Genomic DNA, 22,799 nt, shown 5'->3' with positions numbered 1-22,799 from the left:
GCACATTAAAGATTGTCAAAAAGGTGGTTATTTCTTTTGCACCTGTGTTGATACACTTTAAAGGAGCACTATAGGGTGAGGAACACAAATGTGTTCCTGACCCTATAGTATTAAAACCATTATTTAGGTGGCTTGCCCTCCATTAAGCATCTTAGAAAGGGTTAAAACATACCCTTTTCCAGTTCTGCGTGGGTCTGCCTGTGCTGGCCCCGCCACAGATCTGCCTCTTTGGCTGATGTGATCACAATTGACTTTCACCACAGGGAAAGCATTGGATTGGCTGAGATAGCCAAGGAGGCGAAGTGGAGACAGAGCCAAACACCAGCCAACCAACCAGAATATCCTCATAGAGATGCATTGAATCAATGCATGCAGAGCCTGGAGACGCTGTATGGCAGTGCTGCACATTGTGCAGTGCTGCCCCAGGAAGCACCTCCAGTAGCCATCTGAGTGACTGCTGTGACAAACTGCCATTTGCACTGGGCATTGGAGAGGACTGATCGCTAGCCTCCTGCCCTGCAACTATGGCCCTGGAATGTATTGCCCTTTAAGAACTGCATTTGGGCATAATGGATTTTTATATACTGTTTCTGGCCCTTTAACTGTGTTGTACAAAGAAAGGGTTTGTACTTTTAAACTGGCACTTCGGATGCAGTCGAAGTGCCGAAGTCGTCGAAGTGCCGGAGCAGTCGAAGTGGCCGCCATTAGACAGTCGAAGATGTGGTGGTGTCCATTTTAATCCAGTCGAACGCGGTGACCTGTACCTTCCCCTACCCTTCGACACAGCGGCTGGAGGCTAAGTCCCGTTCGAAGATTCGAACACACGTTCGAACGGGACTTTGTCCTTTTGGTGTAAAATAGACCTCCATTATACTATGGAATACTGCTAAAACGCAACCCCGGTTCCACTTCGACACTTCGACAAAAGTCGAAGTGAGTTTGACGATTCGAACGCCGCCTTCGGATGGGACTTTGTAACTTTTCAGGGCAGAAATAGACCGACCGCACAGCCTGAATCTGTGGAACTGTTTTGGGCATGAAAATGTGCTTGCGGTCGGTCATAAAGGACTTCCAGCTCTTTAACCCCTGGATGGAATTAGCTGAATTTTGGATATGTTTGTAAGTAAAGTATGCTGATTATTAATATGTGAAGATTGAATGTATAGTTTTGGAGTTATAAAAATGTACAAGTTTTAGCTTGGAGATAATTGAGTAGATACAGTAAGAAACTCAATTATCTCCCAAGCAAAGGGGAGGGAATATGTGGGATGTAACCGATATGTGATTGGTTAATGCTTAATTGGCTGTGGGTGTCTCCCTTGCAGGGGAGCACTGCATAAAAGCAGAGTACCTGCCATTAACCCCTTAAGGACCAAACTTCTGGAATAAAAGGGAATCATGACATGTCACACATGTCATGTGTCCTTAAGGGGTTAAACATCAGAGTTCTTCTTGACCCTCAATACGTAACCTTATCTCGTTATTGGAGGGAGCTGCTATATCACACTGGGGATTGCTATGCTCTGCATACTCTCTTGAGCTTTAATCACTTAACTCTTGTTCCTGATACGCTCTCCTGGAGGAGAGGTCTTCCCCACACGGTCCCGAATGCTGGAGGTTCATACAGAGTGGAAGGAAGACGGCGCAGCTCCAGTGAAGCTACGGCGGTTGTGGAGTCTGAGGTGGTTGTGGTGTATTATGCAGTGCGTGGAGTCCTCAGGAAGCGCTAGGAGCATCCGTCAACGGAAGGCGTCCGTTACAACTGCCACTGGATATGTGTCCCTAGGGAGCAATGTAAACACTGTCTTTTCTCTGTTTGCATGAAAATGCCTGCAGGGACTGACTATACCCATCAAAAAAACTACAATGAGCTGTAGTTGTTCTGGTGACTAGAGTGTCCTTTTAAGCAAGAATTTTTTTTAACACATTTATTGAAATTTGATTTTAGTATTTACTTTAAAGCGCTACATTATAGTATTGTTGGTTTTATCACTGTAAGATGGCTTCTAATTTGTTTCAAGCTTGAAAAAGACCCTATGGTCGTAATGTTGCTGCTAGACATTGCAGTTCAATAAAAATGCTGATCTAAGCCTTGGAGTGCCTGGACCTTTTTCTTTCGTCATGTGTTATTATAGGCATCTGGAGAGACCCTCCATGGCCTCCATGGCCTCAACGGGGTATGTGGTGAATATTTACAAATTCAAGATCTATAAAATTCTCAGACACTCCAGAATCAAAGAGAGGATTATACATGATTTCTTGAATACCACAAGATGTATTAACAGAAAGGAGCAATATTGCAAGGCATAGTAGAGGACATTTGCATAACACCTAAGGCTGGTTTCCTGAAGATTTTTAGGTGCTCAAGTTTTCCAGACACAGTGGACATGATTCTGGCATGTGTAATCCCGAGTTTCTAAGATATTCTTTATCAGCTTCTGTTAACTTCATAGCCCCTAACTGCATAGGTTCTGATTCTGGTACACTTGCAGGAGTAGGAGCTGTTTTACGAAAAGGCTGGGGAGCATATGGATATATAGGTCTGGTTTTCTCTCATTCCTTGAGTCTCAAATCTATTGCAACATGTATGATATATAAACTTCTAGACATTCAGGTAATTTTATAGCTGTAGTCTCATCTAGTAGTGCATTAGAAAGACATTCGAAAAAAGCATATACTAAGGATTGATCTGTCCAGTCTACCTCTGCTGCAATCGATTACAGAATGAGTACCGTATATACTCGAGTATAAGCCGACCCGAATATAAGCCGAGGCCCCTAATTTTACCCCAAAAAACTGGGAAAACTTATTGACTCGAGTATAAGACTAGGGTGGGAAATGCAGCAGCTGCTGGTAAATTTCTAAATAAAATTAGATCCTTAAAATATTATATTAATTGAATATTTATTTACAGTGTGTGTATATAATGAATGCAGTGTGTGTATGAGAATACAGTGTGTGTATGAGAATGCAGTGTGTGTGTGTGTATGAGAATGCAGTGTGTGTGTGTGTATGAGAATGCAGTGTGTGTGTGTGTATGAGAATGCAGTGTGTGTGTGTGTATGAGAATGCAGTGTGTGTGTATGAGAATGCAGTGTGTGTGTATGAGAATGCAGTGTGTGTATGAATGCAGTGTGTGTATATGAATGCCGTGTGTGTGTATGAAAATGCTGTGTATGAGTGCAGTGTGTGTGTATGAGTGCAGTGTGTGTATGAGTGCAGTGTGTGTGTATGAGTGCAGTGTGTATGAATGCAGTGCGTGTGTATGAATGCAGTGCGTGTGTGTATGAATGCAGTGTGTGTGTGTGCATGAATGCAGTGTGTGTGTGCATGAATGCAGTGTGTGTGTGCATGAATGCAGTGTGTGTGTGCATGAATGCAGTGTGTGTGTGCATGAATGCAGTGTGTGTGTGTGCATGAATGCAGTGTGTGTGTGTGCATGAATGCAGTGTGTGTGTGTGCATGAATGCAGTGTGTGTGTGCATGAGTGCAGTGTGTGTGTATGAATGCAGTATGTGTGTATGAATGCAGTGTGTGTATGTGTGTGTGTAATGCAGAGTGTGATGCAGAGCCTTGGTGGGGGGTGGGCATTTTTATTTTTTAATTATTATTTTAATATTTTTTTTGTTTCATTACATTTTTTTATTATTATTATTTTTGTATTTTATTATTATTTTTTATTTTATTATTATTTTTATTTTATTATTTTTATTTTTTTATTATTATTAATATATATATACACATTTTTTCGGCCCCCCTCCCTGCTTGCTAGCTGGCCAGGGAGGGGGGCTCTCCTTCCCTGGTGGTCCAGTGGATGGGCACTGTGTAGGAGGGGGCTGTGGGGGCTGCAGAGAGATGTTACTTACCTTTCCTGCAGCTCCTGTCAGCTCTCTCCTCCTCTGCCGGTCCGTTCAGCACCTCGGTCAGCTCCCAGTGTAAATCTCTCGCGAGATTTACACTGTGAGCTGACAGAAGAGCTGAACGGACCGGCAGAGGAGGAGAGAGCTGACAGGAGCTGCAGGAAAGGTAAGTAACATCTCTCTGCAGCCCCCACAGCCCCCTGTCTGTATTATGGCAATGCAAATTGCCATAATACAGACAATTGACTCGAGTATAAGCCGAGTTGGGGTTTTTCAGCACAAAAAATGTGCTGAAAAACTCGGCTTATACTCGAGTATATACGGTACCTTGTTTAATCAATAATTTAGCAGCATTCTTTTCTTGACCCAAAGGTTCAAAAGATCTGAATTCAGTGTTGAATTCATGATAGTTATACGCTATGGTCCTTCTACTCTCCCATAGAGTGTCAGCCTAAGCAAGAGCTTTACCTGTTTAGGTGGTGCTTCAATATGGTACTTGATTTGGTTAAGAAAACCTGGACACTCACGGGTTCGACACTAAAATAAGCAGGAGGAGACAGGCTTATGGAAGGAGAATTCTGCTCCAAAGATTACTCTTGTGCATGTGGAGCAGGAAGCGACTCAGGTTGGAGGTGGGCAGAGAGTGCCAATGAGCTCTGCAAAGTCTGAGCGAACTGATCAATTTGACGATCAAGTTCCTCAACCTTAGCTTCACTTGTCATCATTTACTGACTTAAGCCTGCAGAGTCCAAGGCCCTGTTGTAATATCAATATATGACAAAGACCCAACACATAGAACTTAAATTAACAAATAAAATATAACCTGAATACTAAAGCGTATTACCGGTCCTTAGAATAGCTGGATTTAAGGCAAATACTATAGAATAGTACAGAAAAGGTCTAAGTCAGGGACATAGACAGTACATAAATGATATCAAGGAATAGCCAGATATCAAGGAATACAGAGGGAAGAATAGTCAACCAGCCGGGGTCAAAATACAACAGAAATAATAAATATAACGCACTCTCGGATAACCACAAGAGAAACCACAACAGGGTACTGCACCAATGTCACAATGAACTATGTAGAGATAGGAGGGCATTCGTTGGCAATGCACAGTCATGTGATGCCAGAATGTGTGTGGATGATGTCTGCATGGCGACGCATGCATGTTCACGTCCCTAATAGGTTCCAGGAAGGCGGAGTGATATATTGGGCGTGTTTTACAGTGTTTAGCATCAGTAAACATGCTGGATGAGAGACCAGACATAGAAGCAGAAGACGGGAGCAGCAACCCCTGGATATGAACCAGCCCTGCCGCGATGAACCTTGCGCCCCCCTTGGGTATTGTAACGGTACTGTATCTTTGTCTTTTTACTTGTACCAACTATTCCCATGGACAACACTGTATTGTATAACATAAAAGTAATAATATATGTTATTATAATTAAGTGGTTTTGGTTTATAAATGATGCCCCTGCTATCTCACTGCTCAGTTCTCTGCTATATGGTGTTAAATGTATTTCTTTGTACAACTGTGTCCACAACTCCTCTGCCGGTGACTTACACGGCCTCCCTACACACTTCCTATTAAGCAAGTTGTAATTTTTAAGCTGCCTGTATTAGCCCACTCTGTTTGATTTAGAATTTCCTATCTCCTGCTCTGTTATTAGCTCAGTAGAACCTACAGGAGCAAGTTAAAGTTCAATTAACAGGCAATAAGAAAGTAAACGCACTGTGCTGTAAGACTAGTTAAAACCGAAACCAGTTATTTTCATGGTGTGGCTAGAGCTTCATAAACAAAAACAAATGTGATTTAACTCCTAAATGTCAGAGATTACAGAGGCATGCTCTATGCACCAAAACCACTTCATTAAGCTAAAGTTATTTTGATGCTTAAAGTATCCCTCTAAGGTATCATCACCCAAAACATGCATTTCTCAGCAATGGTGATGCTATAGAGACCAAAGTGTATACAAATTCAGACAAAGGGACATTGCAAATAAACTGACAATCGTTCTGATCTTTCTGATGAGTGTAAAGAATTTAATTTAGCTGAAGAGCTTATTTGTGACCGGTATCAACTGGGAATGGACATCCTATGGTGGTCAGGCTTGCAAACGCCATGAAGAGTACTTATAGGCAAAACTAGCATTAAGAGAGTGACAGCCCTGCTTTTACAAATGCGCTGAATACTAAGCACCCTTCAGCTACCGAGTTATGGAAGGAATGGCAATGTGTGACAATGTTTAAGGATGCCAGAGGTAAGCAGGAAAAGCCTTGATATTTTCTATTCATGTCGCGTTCCCAAGCACATTATTGACACATCTACTTTCCCAAACCCAGTTATTTTACACTTTTCCAGGATTAAAACACAAGAGTTTGTTTGTGATTGTACCTTGCGTATGCATTATAATTATAAAAAGTATTTCCATTTTCTGTAGGTTAAGACTTTAAGCCTCGGCAACTGGATATATAGTGTAGATGTATTGCTACTTATTATTCATTGAAAACAGGTGATTATGTACTAAGTGTAGGTGGAGAATACAAACATTTTTAAGCTGAACTTAGATCTTACTCTGTGCTTTAACCCCTTAAGGACCAAACTTCTGGAATAAAAGGGAATCATGACATGTCACACATGTTATGTGTCCTTAAGGGGTTAAAGGGACTCTCTGCACGCTTAAAACACTTTAGCTCGTTGAAGTGCTTTATGAATGTGTCCTCTTTTTTTAATTGTATTTTTCATTCAATAGAAAATGGCACATATACAAATGTACCTTGTTACACCCCCCTGGCTGTGAGAGTTACTAAAGAGAGAGAAAGTGAGTTACTGAAGAGATAAAGTGGAGTTACTAAAGAGAGAGAAAGTGAGAGTTACTAAAGAGAGAGAAAGTGAGAGTTACTAAAGAGAGAGAAAGTGAGAGTTACTAAAGAGAGTGAAAGTGAGTTACTAAACAAAAAAAGACAAGTCAGCGCTAAGAAATATAGAGAGAGGTGGGTCTGGTAATCAGAGATAAAAGTAGGTAGGTGAATTATTGCAATAGGAAGATTTGAAGTGACGGAAAAAAAGAGAAAACTCATACAGTGATGTATATTAAAGGCATACTCTAAGCAAAGCAAGTTGTAGTTGCTGTGGATCTTAGATTAGCTCCCTCTGAATTCACACACACACTGTTTTACCTGAAAAACACACCACTGCATTAAAGGGAAAGTATAATGTCAGGAAAACAAACTGATTTTCCTGGCACTATAGCTTCCCCCTCTGTCAAGGCTCCCCCCCGTGGTGCAGAAAGGGTTAATAACTCCTTCTGTCACTTACCTGGGTCCCTCGGCGCTGCACCCACACTCCTTTGGATATATATATATATATATATATATATATATATATATATATCTTGTGTATTGTTTATTTTATATATATATATATATATATATATATATATATATATATATATATATATGTGTGTGTCTATATATATATATATATATATCACACTCTAATGCAATAGGCTGTGCACGCCTATGAATAGAGACATTTCATGGCCCTCTTTGCTCATATTTAGTCCAAGAGTGCCAATAATAGTGGAGGGAACTGTATATGAAGGTGTAGGAAGACTACATATCATTACATTGTATATGGCAAGAAACGTTTAATATGTATTGGCCTTTGTCTCCATCTAGTGGTGGTATATGTATATATCATATTGCTTTATACTAAAATATCATGATTTCATATCTTGTTGGTGTGCTTTATGTATGAAGAGTGTGTCCTCTTTTTATCTTTCAAAAAGTACAGATTTCAATAGAAATCTGCAGTTTCATAAATCACATTATTAAATACATACATAGTTTTAATAGGGTATATTTACAAAACAGGGATTTTTTTTGTATTTGACTAGTGGAATCTCCCTGTAAGAGATATGGAGATTTGGCCTGTTTTTTAACACTAACGATGAGGCAGTTTTTTCTTGTGGGGGGGCTATGATTCATTCCTTGAACACTACCATTACTGATTAGTCTTTATTTTTTTTAATTACATTTTTTACGAATGACAGGGTCATTGGCAGTCTCTCGACGTTCTACACAGACCATTAATTAGTTTGCTAAGAAGTTAAGATAATAGAAAACAACATGGACAACCAGTTGTTTCCAGCTAAGTCTGTTTAATATGAGCAATAATAGAGAAAATTTATGCCAAACTTACCGTAATTTTCTTTTCCTGGCTATTTCTCATGGCAGCATCACTTATGGGTAGCTCCTCCCTTAGCAGTCACAGGACAGGAATTATTTAGATTAATTAATTAGACTGATAGGTATAAAGAGTCCCTCCTCCCCTTACACCACAGTCCAATTATAAAGCTGAAAATAAAAATGGGCGGGAACCCTGATGCTGCCATGAGAAATAGCCAGGAAAAGAAAATTACGGTAAGTTTGGCATAAATTTTCTCTATTCCTGGCTAATCATGGCAGCATCACTTATGGGTAATACCCAAGCTCACAAAATTAGGGTGGGAATAAAAGTATGATAAAAACACACAGAACAAATCAATATGCTATGACTGAATTTAATATCAACGGGACAAAGAAACCGTAGACAAGACACTCTTCCCAAATGAGGTGGAAGGAGCATCCACATCAAGTTTGTAGTGTTTCATGAACGTCATCGGGGAAGACCAGGTGGCTGCCTTGCAAATATCATCGTATGGAACCTCTGCCCAATTAGCCCAGGAAGTTGACAATGCTCTGGTTGAATGAGCCTTGATCTTCAGCGGAGGAGAGCGATCTTTATTGAGATAAGCCTTTCTAATTACAAGAGCAATCCAACGCTTTAATGTAGATAGAGAGGCTGCCTCACCTCTCCTGGCCCCTGAAGGCAAAACGAAAAGCTGGTGAGTTTTCCTGTAAGGAGCAGAACGTTCAAGGTACACAGACAGGCAGTCCATAACATCCAAACGATGCCACTTGATCTCCTCTGGTGAAGAAGGATTGGGATAGAAGGATGGCAGGACCACTTCTTGAGATAGATGGAAACGAGAGACCACTTTAGGCAGAAATGCTGGATTAGGTTTCAGGCACACCCTATTGTGGTAGAATTGGAGACAAGAAGGCAAGGTGGAGAAGGCCTTGATCTCTGAAATTCTCCTAGCGGAAGTAATTGCTACTAAGAACAATGTTTTGTAAGTTAGGAGGACAGCATCCAAATTCTCAAGAGGAACGAATAGATCCTCAGACAGGTAGTCAAGAACAAGCGGAAGGTCCCAAGGAGGGGTAGTGGATCTAGAGGGCGGTCTCAACTTGAAAGCTGCCATGAGGAATCTGGAGATCAATGGGTCTGATGACCAAGAGGTGTTGCACAAAGCTGACAGGGCCGAAGACTGAACTTTAAGAGTGCTGACGCTAAGACCCTTATCCAGACCTTCCTGCAGGAACTCCAAGATGTCAGTGTTGCGAGGGCGTATGAAGTCAACTTGCTTGGCCGAAGCCCATTCCTGAAACACATCCCAGATTCTATGGTAGCATGAAGATGTAGAAGCCTTCCTTGAGTGTAAGAGAGTATTGACCACTGCTTCTGAAAGGCCTAATTGTTGAAGTCTTTCTTTTTCAAGACCCACACCCCCAATTTGAGGCGTTCCGGATGAGGATGGGATATTGGACCCTGTGTTAGCAGATCCTTCAATATAGGCAGGGGCCGAGGCTGTTCCTGGCTCAGCGTTGACAGTAGGGGAAACCACGGCCTTCGAGGCCAAATCGGGATTACGGCAATAACGGTTTTTCCTTCTGCCCAAACTTTTCTCAGGAATCTGGGTATCATGGGTAGGGGAGGGAACGCATACCCCAGATCGAACGACCAAGGAAGAGATAGAGCATCCTGGCCCAGTGCCTGACTCTCTGAGTGGAGGGAGTAGTAATTCTCCACCTGGCGATTCCTGAATGAGGCCATCAGGTCGATCTGGGGCATGCCCCACCGACGGGTGATCCAAGCGAAAACTGACTGGTGAAGTTTCCATTCTCCCGGGAGAATTTCCGACCTGCTGAGAAAATCCGCCGCTACGTTCTCCGAGCCTGGAAGATAGATAGCCTTCAGTCCCTGGAGATAGGTCATGGCCATCACCATTAGAGGATCCAGCTCTTTTAAGAGCTGCTTGCTCCTTGTGCCTCCCTGGTTGTTTATATAAGAGGCCACCGCTCGGTTGTCCGTCTTGATCAACACCCAGGAACTCCTGATCTCTGGAAGGAACACTTGAATGGCCTTGGAAACAGCTCGCCGTTCTCTTAGGTTCGAGTGGAGCCGACTTTCTTCTCGAGTCCACCACCCCTGAGTCCATGAGGAATCGAGGTGGGCACCCCAACCAGAAGAACTGGCATCCGTCGTAATGACGGTCCACGGAGGTTCTTCTAAAGGAAAACCCTTTGCTAGGTTCTTCCCGTTCCTCCACCAGTCCAACTCTCTTCTTATTGGCAGGGGCAGAGAAATTTCCTGATCCCAATCCGTTTTTCCTCTGTCGAACTGGAGAAGAAAACAACTCTGTACCGGTCGAAACTTCCATTGGGCCCACTTCACCAAACCTATCGTAGATGTCAAAGAACCCAGGAGACTCATGACTTCCCTTGCCGAGGCCTTCTCGAGAACCTGGAGCTTCTTGACCTTGTCTTGTAGCTTCAGGACCCTCTCCGGAGACAAAAACACATGAGCAGAAATGGTATTTATCACTGCTCCGAGGAACACGATGGTCTGAGACGGAATCAGGGAGCTTTTTTCTATGTTGAGAAGCCACCCGTGATCTTGCAGGATGTTCATTGCCATTAATGTATGATGCTCCACTATTCCCTGCGAAGGCCCTACGATGAGTATGTCGTCCAGGTAATGGAATATCTCGATACCTCTCATCCTTATGACGGCAATCAGAGAGACAAGGACCTTCGAGAAAGTCCTTGGCGCTAAGCTGAGACCAAACGGAAGTCCTCGGAATTGGAAATGTCTTCCTAAGGCCCAGAATCGAAGGAACTGCATGTGGTTGCTGTTTACAGGGATTTGGTAGTAGGCGTCTTTTAAGTCTATGGATGTCATCCAATCTCCTGGTTTTACGCACTTTAGGATAGTCTGTAAGGATTCCATTTTGAAAGTCCTTACGTCTAGAAAGGCGTTCACTCCTTTTAGGTTCAGGATGAGACGCCACTTTCCCTGGGGCTTTGGGGCCAAAAACACAGTGGAATACATCCCCTGGAATCTTTCGTGAGAAGGGACTTCCTCCAACACCTTCTGTCCCAACAGAGTGGAAATGCAAGTCCTCATGGCCCTTCGTTTGACACCTTCTGACACTTTTGATTTTCTGAAATGGGCAGCACGTGGACGAGAGGAAAATTCTATCCTGTAGCCTTCTTTTATGATTGAGGTGACCCACTCGTCTGTGACATTTGCGGCCCACACCGGGTAAAAGAACTGCAGTCTTCCACCCACCGTACCCGGATGGGCCCGAGGACCTTCAGAAGGTTTTCCCGGAGGTCCTGGCACCTCTACCTCTGGAAGCCTTATTGGAAGAGGAGTGAGAGAAGGACTTCCACGAAGAGTTCCTGGAATACTCCCTTCCGGGCTTGTAGCTTCTACTGTCCCGAAAGGACCGATCCTTAAATCGCCTGGTTTTCCAGGAGGAGGAAAAACCCTTTCTGCTGACTTGTGGAAGAAACGCTTTTTTCCCATCAGCCGCTTTCTGAATGGCATCCTCCAGGATCTTACCAAACAGGAGGTCCCCTTGGAACGGTAGACCACACAAGGACGCCTTGGAGGCATAGTCCGCCCCCCAGGAATGAAGCCACAAAGCCCTTCTGGAGGCCACCGATAGGGCCATACCTTTGGCAATCATGCGAGTGATGTCCAGGGAGGCTTCAGAGCAAAATTCAGTGGCAAGGCTCAAATCCTTGAGACTTCCCAGGAGATGTTCTCTACGGACACCTTGGTCAATATCTTCCTCCAAATTAGCGAGCCAAACTCGCAAGGCCCTGGAGAGAGTGGTCAGCGCCACTGCCGGATGAAGGGCGGAGCCTAGCGCCAGATAGGCTTTAATCAGGTCACCATCCATACGCTTTTCCATAGGTTCTCTTAAGTATGCCATGGAGTCTATGGGAAGCGTGGTCTTTTTAGCCATATGGATCACTGCGGCATCAATCTTGGGAACCGAATTCCAAAGGCAGCAGTCCACGGCAGAATAAGGATAAGTCCTAGTAAACTTGTTTTTCAAGGTGGACTTCCTCTCCGGCTTATTCCACTCCTGAAGGATCATGTCCTTTATAGAGGAATGCACAGGGAACGTCGGTCTATTAGGTTTCAGATCCTCAAAAAACCTGTCAGCCTCTTTCAATTCAGACTTTTCTTCCGTGAGGCTAAGAGTGTCTCTGAGGAGGTTAATAAGCCGATCCACAGATTTAGAGTCCAGAGACCTGGAGACATAGTCCGCCTCCTCCTCCCCCTCATCAGAGACCTCCCACAGGTCCGGATCCTCCTCAGAGCTGGAAGACTGAGGTTCCGCTCTGCGTCTCTTAGGAGGGCCACCACATCCCGTGGTAGACTTAAAACCCTCAGCAATTGCACGGGAAATCCAGAGCTTAAGATCATCCTGCGGTGAAGTCTTACTGGGGACATTAGCCGCTTCCGACAAGCATTCCCTGCAGAGGTTCCTTCCAGGCGGAGCAGGTGATGAGCAATTAATGCATTTATTGGACTTTTCCCTTGATTTCCTCGCTGGGGAATCCAGATGCTTGCTGGGGCTGAAATAAAGCCATATATGACATATATTACAGGCTTAGTTAGGCACTCTTTTTAACAACCCCCCCCAATAGAAAAAATTGAATGGCTCACCTATGTTTTCTAGAGAGGGATCTTGCAGAGGCAGAGGGGGAATCCATACTACAAGGAAGAACCAAGGAAAATTCAACACACAATCCCAATCAAAAAGGTCAGAGCAGACTGACCAGCAAGAGAAATTAAAACAACCTCAAACAAGAATAATCAGGAATCCTACCTTATAATGACACAAAGACCTCCAGGCAGCCAAGAAACAGCAAAGGGCGAACTGCAGGGGAGTCAGGAACGAGATCTCCGAACAGCTGATGCAGCGCACGATCAGACAGGCAGAATCTGCCTGTTTAAATAGAGCCGGGAAAACCCATCCGGTCCGCGCATGCGCAGACCGCTGGAACGCACGCTGTGCGTTCCAAACGCTCGCGGCCAATGAAAATCACTTCCGGGTTCGCCGGATCCGGCCGCGAGCACCAGCCTGATGCTGGAAAACAAACCGAGTCCCAGCCTGCGATGCCCGAACCCCCAGGAAGCCACAGGCAGTCGGGGAATAGCCCCATGGGCCAGAAGGCATAGCCAACAGCCCAAGAGACCCCACATGAAACCGGACAAGCAACAGGTAGGAGCACTCCAGGCCCCATAGTATGGATCCCAAGAACTGCCAGAAATAGGTGCAGGGGGGGGATATTTTGGACCCCAATTAAGAGGGGCAAGCTGATAACAAGGGGAATTTTTAAGGAAGACCAACCCCATCAGGCAAATAGAAATCCAGTGTCTCCCTCAGAACACTTAAATCCCACGCAGCGGGTCAGTACTTACACAGAACCTGACCCAGTTAGTCCTGCCCATGCAGGCTGTTTACTGGGTCCTTCAAATGAAGAGAGGCTGAACTTCATTTGGAACGAACCCACGACAAACGCAGGAAGGCGGCCATAAAAGAAAAGGTTAAAAGTCCTGTAGAACTTGCTAAGGACAGGAAAAAAGACTGTGGTGTAAGGGGAGGAGGGACTCTTTATACCTATCAGTCTAATTAATTAATCTAATTAATTCCTGTCCTGTGACTGCTAAGGGAGGAGCTACCCATAAGTGATGCTGCCATGATTAGCCAGGAAACCTTTTTTTTTTCTCTATTTTTTGAGTTTGTTAGCAATCATTCCACATAAAGAATGGCTGACCTAATCTTACCAGAAGGCAGACAATCCATGTTCTGATCAATACGTTAAAGTATATTTGATAACCATTTGTAAGTGTCTTTACTCGAGAACAGACATTTGCAGTAAAGATGTTTGTTCTAAATAACAATTATAATTGGCGCTTGATCTTGTTTGGACATCAGACCTAAAATGTAAGAGATTTCTTGGGATGTATTTGCTAAACATGGAATTTCTGTGAACAGAAGACAAAGTTACAGAATGAAAACAGCCGAGTTTTGTCTACTATAATATGCTTTTCCATAATAATTTTTTTTGGCCTTTCATTTTAAAAATTCACAGGGTTGTTCACTACAATGAGAACTGTCAGAAAGATAATTCAAAGTGAGTTTTACATTTAATTCCAAATTAGCTAAACTGGAAGCAAAGCTGACAAACAAATTGTTCCAGTTAATTTTTGGCTTTAATTTGAACTTCACTTGAAATTTCTGGCAATTCTCAATTCAGTAAATAACCCTGTTAGTTTTGGATTTAATATAAAGCAGTATTTAGTGAACAAACCCCATTGTGTGACATGGCAGCCTAAAGGAAGTGTGAACAGACATCGATTTACTTTCCATTCTATTATTTGATAATTTTTAACATGTTATCAACTGCCGGTGAGCTGATAATGATATTGAAGTGATTACAATCTCATAATTTCAATGCTTTTTGACAACACTTTAGTTGAGTGCAAAATGAGCCTCTTACCTAACATTAAACCATCAAATTAAGGTAATCCCAATCCTTCCAAAAAAAAGATTTATTAACACATTAATCAGACGTTATTCACAAAACATGAATTTGCAATAATTAAACCCGAACTGTAAAAAATTGACAAAAATATCCAAGTTGTGTATAGCTGACTTCAAGTAGGTTTCCATATCAGCTGTTATTCCATTTGTATTTAATTTGAAAAAAAAAAAATTAAAAAAAATTGTAGTTTAGTGAATAGACACCTGGGCAATTGTCAGTGAGTCCAAGGATAATTTGGACTAAATAACTCTACTAGTATTAATAATGTGGGTCATATTTGGGTCAGTCCAGTTGTGATGGTGAATTTAGTCGACTGAATCCAAATGTTTGCCCCTGAATTGTAATTAATTGTAATTCCCAGCATAATTCTACTTACAAATTTTTACTTTACAAGCTTGAATATGTAAAATCATGACCTCATGTGTCTGTTAAAGTTTGCATCTCAGCTCTGAGACAGATGTACTATTGGTTGAATGGGAAATAAGCAATTCAAAATAACCCCACAAAACCATAGACTGATTGCCACGCGTCATCTGTGAATGTCACTTTTCACATAGTGTTTGACTTGCATTGTGTCTGAAGGATGGTTTACATGGGGGGAAGTGCTATAATGGAAGTCAGTCTCCCCGAAGGCTACAATTTACTTACACTGATATTAACATCATTGAATTAGCCGTCACTTATCATTTGTGATAATTCCATGTTCTTTCAAATCCTCCTATTGAGTGTGTCGTTTAACACCATGTACACCTTGAATAATTTAGAGACGTAATTATTAGATTATGTTAATTGCGTTAATTGCGTTAAGTGTGTCACTCATAAAGCATAAGCTGCAAGCACGGGGTTCCTGCTGTACATTTTATCCATCGTTTATTAATATTTAGAATTATCGTCCTTATTAGGAATCTTGGAATGTTAACATTAATCTGCACAATAAAAATAAAGAATCCAGTTGTGTAAGTTGTAACTGGCTAAAATACTTATAAGTACATGAATGGGCGGTAGATGTAGTTTTAAGCTATATGTTCAAAATACTTACCTTTTTCTGAGGAAACGTTGAGTATTTTTAAAATATAAGTTAAAACTGGAATGGCTTTTTTATTTTTATTTAAATGCATTGTATACTGGAGATAACTGTCATTTGGCAAGCCAGCTGTTGCAGACTATAGTTCCCATGATGCTCTTTCAGTTGGTTGACTGTCAAAGGATCAAGGAAGTTGTAGGCAACAACAGCTTGAGTGACAAAAGTTATCTATTATTTCTCCTGTCCTCATGTGTGAGGTGAGGCCCTCCAATGACCTGCCAGCGTGGGCATTTCCAATACCATCAAATTAGGGTATATGTTCCCACAAGGCCACAAAGGACTAACTGGGAATATTAGTAACAGGAGGTGGGACAGAGACACAAATTAATTTATCCATAAGAACAATCCATGCCATGGTTCTTGAAATGTGTCATTCTGAGACAAGGGATTGGCTTAAAAATCTCAGTCATTTGGTTGACGGGAACATCACCGGAGGATGATCTGTTCAAAGACAGATAACTCTTTTATTATTTTAATGCCCAATTTAAAATACACCCCTGTGTTGAACAGATTAGCAAATATAAGCCACCCTAAGGATTAAACAAGACATTCTCTGTTTTTCCAACTTCAAAATTCAGTGCCAGAATTAATTATTTATTGAGTCAATAAAATACTTTCTCTGTACCATCTGTGTATGATGGAGAAATTAAACAATGTAAGGGTCTGAAGCTGCATGTATTAACTTCTCCCACCCAATTAGATTACGCTGGGTACTCAGGGAGAACATGTGCCACTGCTTTTCTCATGCCCCATCCATATTGTATCTCCACCAGCTTCTGAAATTCTCCTCCAAGCAGGAAGTCATTCTCTTCCTTAGCTAGGATGCAGCTCACCTTCGCATCTATCTTAGGAATATGTATCTCAAAATGATGTGTATTTCCATCGCCCTTCAAGCATGCAACTGTAACCCCAATTCTAAAGAAGCCCAACCATGACCCTAACTCCCCATACAACTATCGTCCTATCTCGCTACTGCCTTTTGCATCCAAGATCGTTGAAAGAATTGTGTATGCGAGATTGACAGACTTCCTCGAGTCCAACTCTCTGCTAGACCCGCTTCAGTCTGGTTTCCGCGCTAAGCACTCTGTGAAAACTGCAGTGACCAAAGTATCCAATGATCTACTCACTGCAAAATCTCGTGGTCACTACTCTATCCTAATTCTCCTTGACCTGTCTGCGTTTTTTGACACTGTTGGTCATCAACAGCTTCTTCTCATCCTCCGCAATATCGGTCTACAATATATTGCTCTCTCCTGGTGCTCCTCCTACCTTTCCCAGCGCTCTTTCAGTGTTTCTTTCTCTGGCTCTGCTTCTTCTCCCCAACTCCTCTCTGTTGGTGTCCCCCAAGGTTCAGTCCTTGGTCCCCTACTGTTCTCCATCTATACTGCCTCCCTTGGTAAACTCATTAGCTCCTTTGGCTTCCAATATCATTTCTATGCAGATGACACGCAAATCTACCTGTCCTCTCCTGATCTCTCCCCGTCCCTCTTGACTAGTGTCTCTGACTGCCTCTCTGCTATGTCTAACTGGATGGCTGCCCACTTCCTTAAACTAAACTTGACAAAAACTGAAATTCTGGTCTTTCCTCCCTCAAGTGTTGTTACTCCTGTGTCTGTCTCCCTCCAAGTCAACAGTGCTACCATCAGCTCCACCATGCAGGCTTGCTGCCTAGGTGTTCTCTTTGACTCCGACCTCTCCTTCAACCCTCATGTTCAGTCTATCACCAAATCCTGTCATTTCCATCTCAAAAACATTGCACGCATCCGCCCCTACTTAACGCCAGATGCGACTAAGGTGTTGGTCCATTCCAGTGTCCTGTCAGGGTACCTGTAGTCTCTACCTCAGAGGAGGTGAGAGACTTAGACGTTTATCCTCCCAGAGGGGTTGTTTCTTCCGTTCCTCGCGGTCCTCTCGGCCATTTACAAGCCGACCGCGAGGGATCCACTTCCTTATATGACGCGACGCTCAGTAGTCGACGTCATGACGCCAACCCGGGTCGACCTGTCAGTCAAGTCCCGAGCACTAATCAGGACTCGTCGGGGGCGTGATTACCCTCTAGAATCTAGGTATAAAGTAAGGCTTTCGGCATCTGCTCATTGCCCTGTCGTGGTTCTAGCCTGTCTAGTCACTCAGCGCTCTTGTATTCTAGTTGTCTTCTTGGTTCTGACCCGGCTTGTTTGTACTACCCTGTTTATCTCTGTTACCCTTTGACTCGGCTTGTCTCTCGCTTACCTGTCCTCTCGTTCCCTCGACCTCGGCTTGTTCCTAGACTATTCTCTACTCACTCCTTACGTTAAGTCCGGCCATTCTAAGGTCCGGTATACGTACCTACCACCTGTTTGTACTCTGCGTGTTGGATCCCTGTCCCGATCCTGACATGTCCTTTCTCGCCTTGACTACTGTAATCCGCTTCTCAGTGATCTTACGTGCTCCCAACTTGCGCTGTTACAGTCCATAATGAATGCGGCAGCGAGGCTCATCTTCCTGTTCGCCCGCACATCCCATGCCTCACCCTTCTGTCAGTCCCTACAGTGGCTTTCTATAAAATATAGAGCTCAATTTAAAATTCTGGTTTTTGCTTTCAAATCGCTACATAATGCTGCTCCCACCTATCTATCCTTCCTTATAAACAATTATGTCCCGTCTAGGCCCTTATGATCTGCTGAAGACTTACATCTATCTTCTGTCCGTACTCCCACCTCTGATGCACTTCCCTCCTCCGTTAGATGCTCACCCTGTCTCCACTCCTTCAAAAAATCGTTAAAAACACACTTCTTCATAAAAGCGTATCAATTAAACTGGTAATAGCTCCTGACTGATTCCTCTTCTGCAACTGTCACTAGTCTAATACTATCCTTACTTTTTGTGTCATTTTACCCCACTCCCTTTAGCATGTAAGCTCATTGAGCAGGGCCCTCAACCCCTCTGTTCCTGTGTGTCCAACTTGTCTGGTTACAACTACATGTCTGTTCGTCCACCCATTGTAAAGCGCTGCGGAATTTAATGGCGCTATATAAATAACATAATAATAATAATAATAATAATAATAATAATAATAATAATAATAATGTAGCTCTAGTTAGGGAAATCCTCTCATACCATGGCCTCTTGGCCAGACCACTGACTCTGTCCATGACTGATGTGTCCGAGTGGTCAGTTCGTCCCGGGTAAATCATGAATAACATTTATTTCTATCAATCAATTTTAAATGTGCTTTTTAAAATAACTGCGGTAATTTACTTACATAATATTTAAAAGGTAAGAATATAATGGAGTTTAAGAAGGACAGGCTAGCCATCTGTTTGAATGTGCCTGGGTACATTTGCATAGATGCATAGGTGATATCAGTTTTTTTCCCCATTAATTACAATGAACATGTCATTTGAGGGTCAATGTAAACTATATCACATTTTATAAAGATAAATATATATACTTGAGGAGCTGCTATACACTTTATTACACCCTATCCCACGTTCCTGTGCAGCTATTCTCAGAGGTCTACTACTGTAACACCTACCCTTTGGTCCTGCCATCTTTTTCTGTCAAGTGATTGGCTCTGTTTGATTGCCAATCAGAACAATAATAAATCAAAATAAATAAGAAGAAGAATGCCAGCCCATCAGTATCAGAAGGGAATGATATGAGTCAGTCCATTCCTATACTCTCACAGTGAGTGCAAGACTAACTTCCTGAGGAAATAGCGCTGCAGCACAGAGCAGGAGAACCCAAAGCAACAAGGTTATTACTGCTGGTCATGTCACTCAATCCTTGGCATAGACTTCTATGCCACCACCCAAGAAGTGCATGCCAGGAATTGTATGAACGGTGGGGGGATCATATATTTAAAAATGCCAATGCCATGTATATATGATATTTTAATGCTCTTTTAAAAAAACATTCATCAGTGTACCCATGACAGGAACACTTTAAATTTTGAAGACAAGATTAGTAAGAATGAAAGCAATAAATTAGTTTAAAAGTTGTAACATAAATTGGAAGTATTACAAATAATGACAATGTCCCTGTTAGCTATACCTTGTTGCAGTTGCGAGATCGCTTCATGCTTGCAGAATTATTTCATAGAGTGCAATCACTACAGCTGTTTCATGCCAGGTTATAAGTTTGCTTTTGGGTCACCATGGGAGTTACTTATAGATCACTGAATTGAGCCTAGAATTCTAAACAGGATGCTACAGAACTCTTCTTCCCAATGGACTGATCCTCAAATTATTTGTTCACGTTAGAGTACTTCATAAATAAAATCAGTTCGCTTTGAATTCCCACCTTGTTCCACCTCACAGGAGTGCAGGGTTGTCATTAATATACTAACATTTGTTTATAGTGTGCTGAATACATAAAATTACTCATGAATACAAAATTAGAACAAAATCATATGTATTTACATGCATATTCCCCTACTAGCTAACCTCAGCACATCTAACATGTGCAGTGCATTCAGATGCACAGATTAGCTTCGTAGTGCGGTCGCATACCTGCCAACAGTCCCTCTTTCGGAGGCACAGTCCCTCTCTAAACCTTTTGCGGTTTCTAGGGGCTAAGTTTTATTTTTTTAGGTGCCTGAGATAAGAACTATCCTCCACAGTGTGTAACTTCTCCAATCACAGTTATATTTTTTACTTATAGTGAATAGTTTTAGAAATTAGATTTTATGAATAGTTTAACCCCGCGCTATATTTAGCATTTTCAATTATATACATCACAATTAATAATAAAAGCATTTACTTATTTTCCATAAGAGCAGAAGGAAATGAAAGCAGATTTTTTTTGGGGGGTGGGGGGAGGCGGAGTTGCTTTTCAGACCAAAACAATCAGACGTCTGTGATGCCTGTAGGTGCAAAATGTATTTCTACAAGTTGCAATTGATATAGAGTTTAATATAGATTATATAGAATATAATAGATTATTGAACAACACACAGATTTTATTAACTAATGTTACACAGTTATATAGTAATATAGGCTGACAAAAGACTCAAGTTCATCAAGTTCAGCCATTTACATATTTTTAATTAATGCTGCTGTTCCACAAGAAGGAGAAAAAACTCTATGTAAGCAATTTTTAATAAAATGGGGGTGTGGGGTGATAATTCTCAACTTTAAAGTGTCAGTTCTCTGACTGTATAGAACTATTTCCTCTGCTACAAGTGTTGCACATACACTGATCAGCCACACATTAAATCCAGGTGATGTGAATAACATTGATTATATCGTTACAATTGCAGCTGCCAAGGGTGGGGAATATTTTAGGCAGCAAATGAACAGTCAGGTCTTGAATTTCATGTGTTGGAAGCAGAGAAAATAGGCAAGTGAAAAGCTCTGAGTGACTTTGACAAGGGCCAAATAGTGGTGGCTAGATGACTTGGTCAGAGCCAACGGAGGCATTTGTTCATGAATTGTTTGATGACTAGATGAAAGTCAGAGCATCTCCAAAACAGCAAGTCTTGTGGGGAGCTCTCAGTAGGAAGTGGTTAGTACATACCAAAAGTGGTGCAAGCAAGGACACCGGTGAACTAGCATCAGGGTCATGGGTGCCAAAGGTTCATTGATGCATGTGAGAAGTAATGGCTAGAGCTACTGTAGCTCAAATTTCTGAAAAACTTAATGCTGGCCATGATAGAAAGATGTGAGAACACACAGTGCATCACAATATGCATATGGGGCTGTGCAGCCGCAATCCTGTCAGAGTGAACATGGTGACCCCTGTCCACCACCAAAAAGCGCCTTAATTGGGGACGTGAGAGTCAGATACGGACCATGGAGCATTGGAAGAAAATTGCCTGGTCTAAAGGATCACATTTTCTTATAGATCAAGTGGATGGCCTGGTGCATGTGCGTTGTTTACCTGGGGAAGAGATGGCAGCAGGATACACCATGGGAAGAAGGCAGGCTGGCGGAAGCAGTGTTATGCATTCATGTGGATGTTTTTTTGACACTTTCCACCTACCTAAAGATTGTTGCAGACCATGTACACCCTTTCACGGCATTGGTGTTCCCTGATGTCAGTGACTTCTTTCAGTAGGATAATGCACCTTGCCACACTGAAAAAAATGTTCAGGGATGGTTTGAGGAGTTCATGGTGTTGTCTTGACCTCAAACTTCCCCAGATCTCAATCCGAATGAGCAAATGTAGGATGTGCTGGTACAACAATTCCGATCCAAAGAGGTCCCACCTCGCTACTCGGTTGCAAGATAACACAGGGCACATTCAGAGGTCTTGTGGAGTCCATGCCTCCATGCATCAGAGCTGTTTTGGCAGCACCAGGGGGACCTACACAATATTGGGCAGGTGATTTCAATATTGCGGCTGATCAGTGTATATTGCAGACATAATCATCTGTTCAGATATTAATTTATTTTCAAAACCTATGGGAGTGATGTACTTTCCTAATTTGGAAGTTAAAGACAAAGGTGGTGGTGTTGCAAGCAGTTTTTAGGAACAAATAGCTTGCAGTTACCATGGAAAAAAATGAAAACATGATGATTATGCGTGACGCTCTATCTGACACATTTTTCACTGTGTGAACTATTACCATAATATCGAAAATAATATGCTCTGAAAAGCCTTATCTCATATTTAGAGCTGTGGGAGAAAGTGAAGTCCACTTATTATGCTATCAGCATAATCATCAGCCTCTCACAGGGAAGATCTCATAAGTGACTATACCTGGAAGAAATGAAGAGTGTACTTATTACATTTCTGTAGAATTACTAACATTAGGTTTGCTAAAAACATTTTAATGGCAATATAAGATGGTTGTACAAGAAACAAGAAACATAGGCTTGTGTAGTCATATTTCAGATAGTTACAGTTGCTAAAGATTTATACTTTTTTTAAAAAAAATCTTTAAGTAATGAAAATGTGAATTTAAAAAAAAATGGAAACATACAGTATTTAAAATTCTCATATTTCTGTTTTTGTTGCAATGCATTAATATGGCTCTCCCCAATTTAAAAGGTCATGGACTGCCCTTGTGGGTGGGATCAATCTGATGTGTAATGGTATACATTCACTCTGTAATGGCTCCAGTGAGTAAAAACTATTTTGAGACATGAGCAGGGATCAGACGCGGATCTAGACTTTATGAGGCCTT

The sequence above is a fragment of the Pelobates fuscus genome, chromosome 4 (assembly GCF_036172605.1).
Source record: "Pelobates fuscus isolate aPelFus1 chromosome 4, aPelFus1.pri, whole genome shotgun sequence".
NCBI lineage: Eukaryota > Metazoa > Chordata > Amphibia > Anura > Pelobatidae > Pelobates > Pelobates fuscus.
This window is presented reverse-complemented; position numbering follows the sequence as displayed.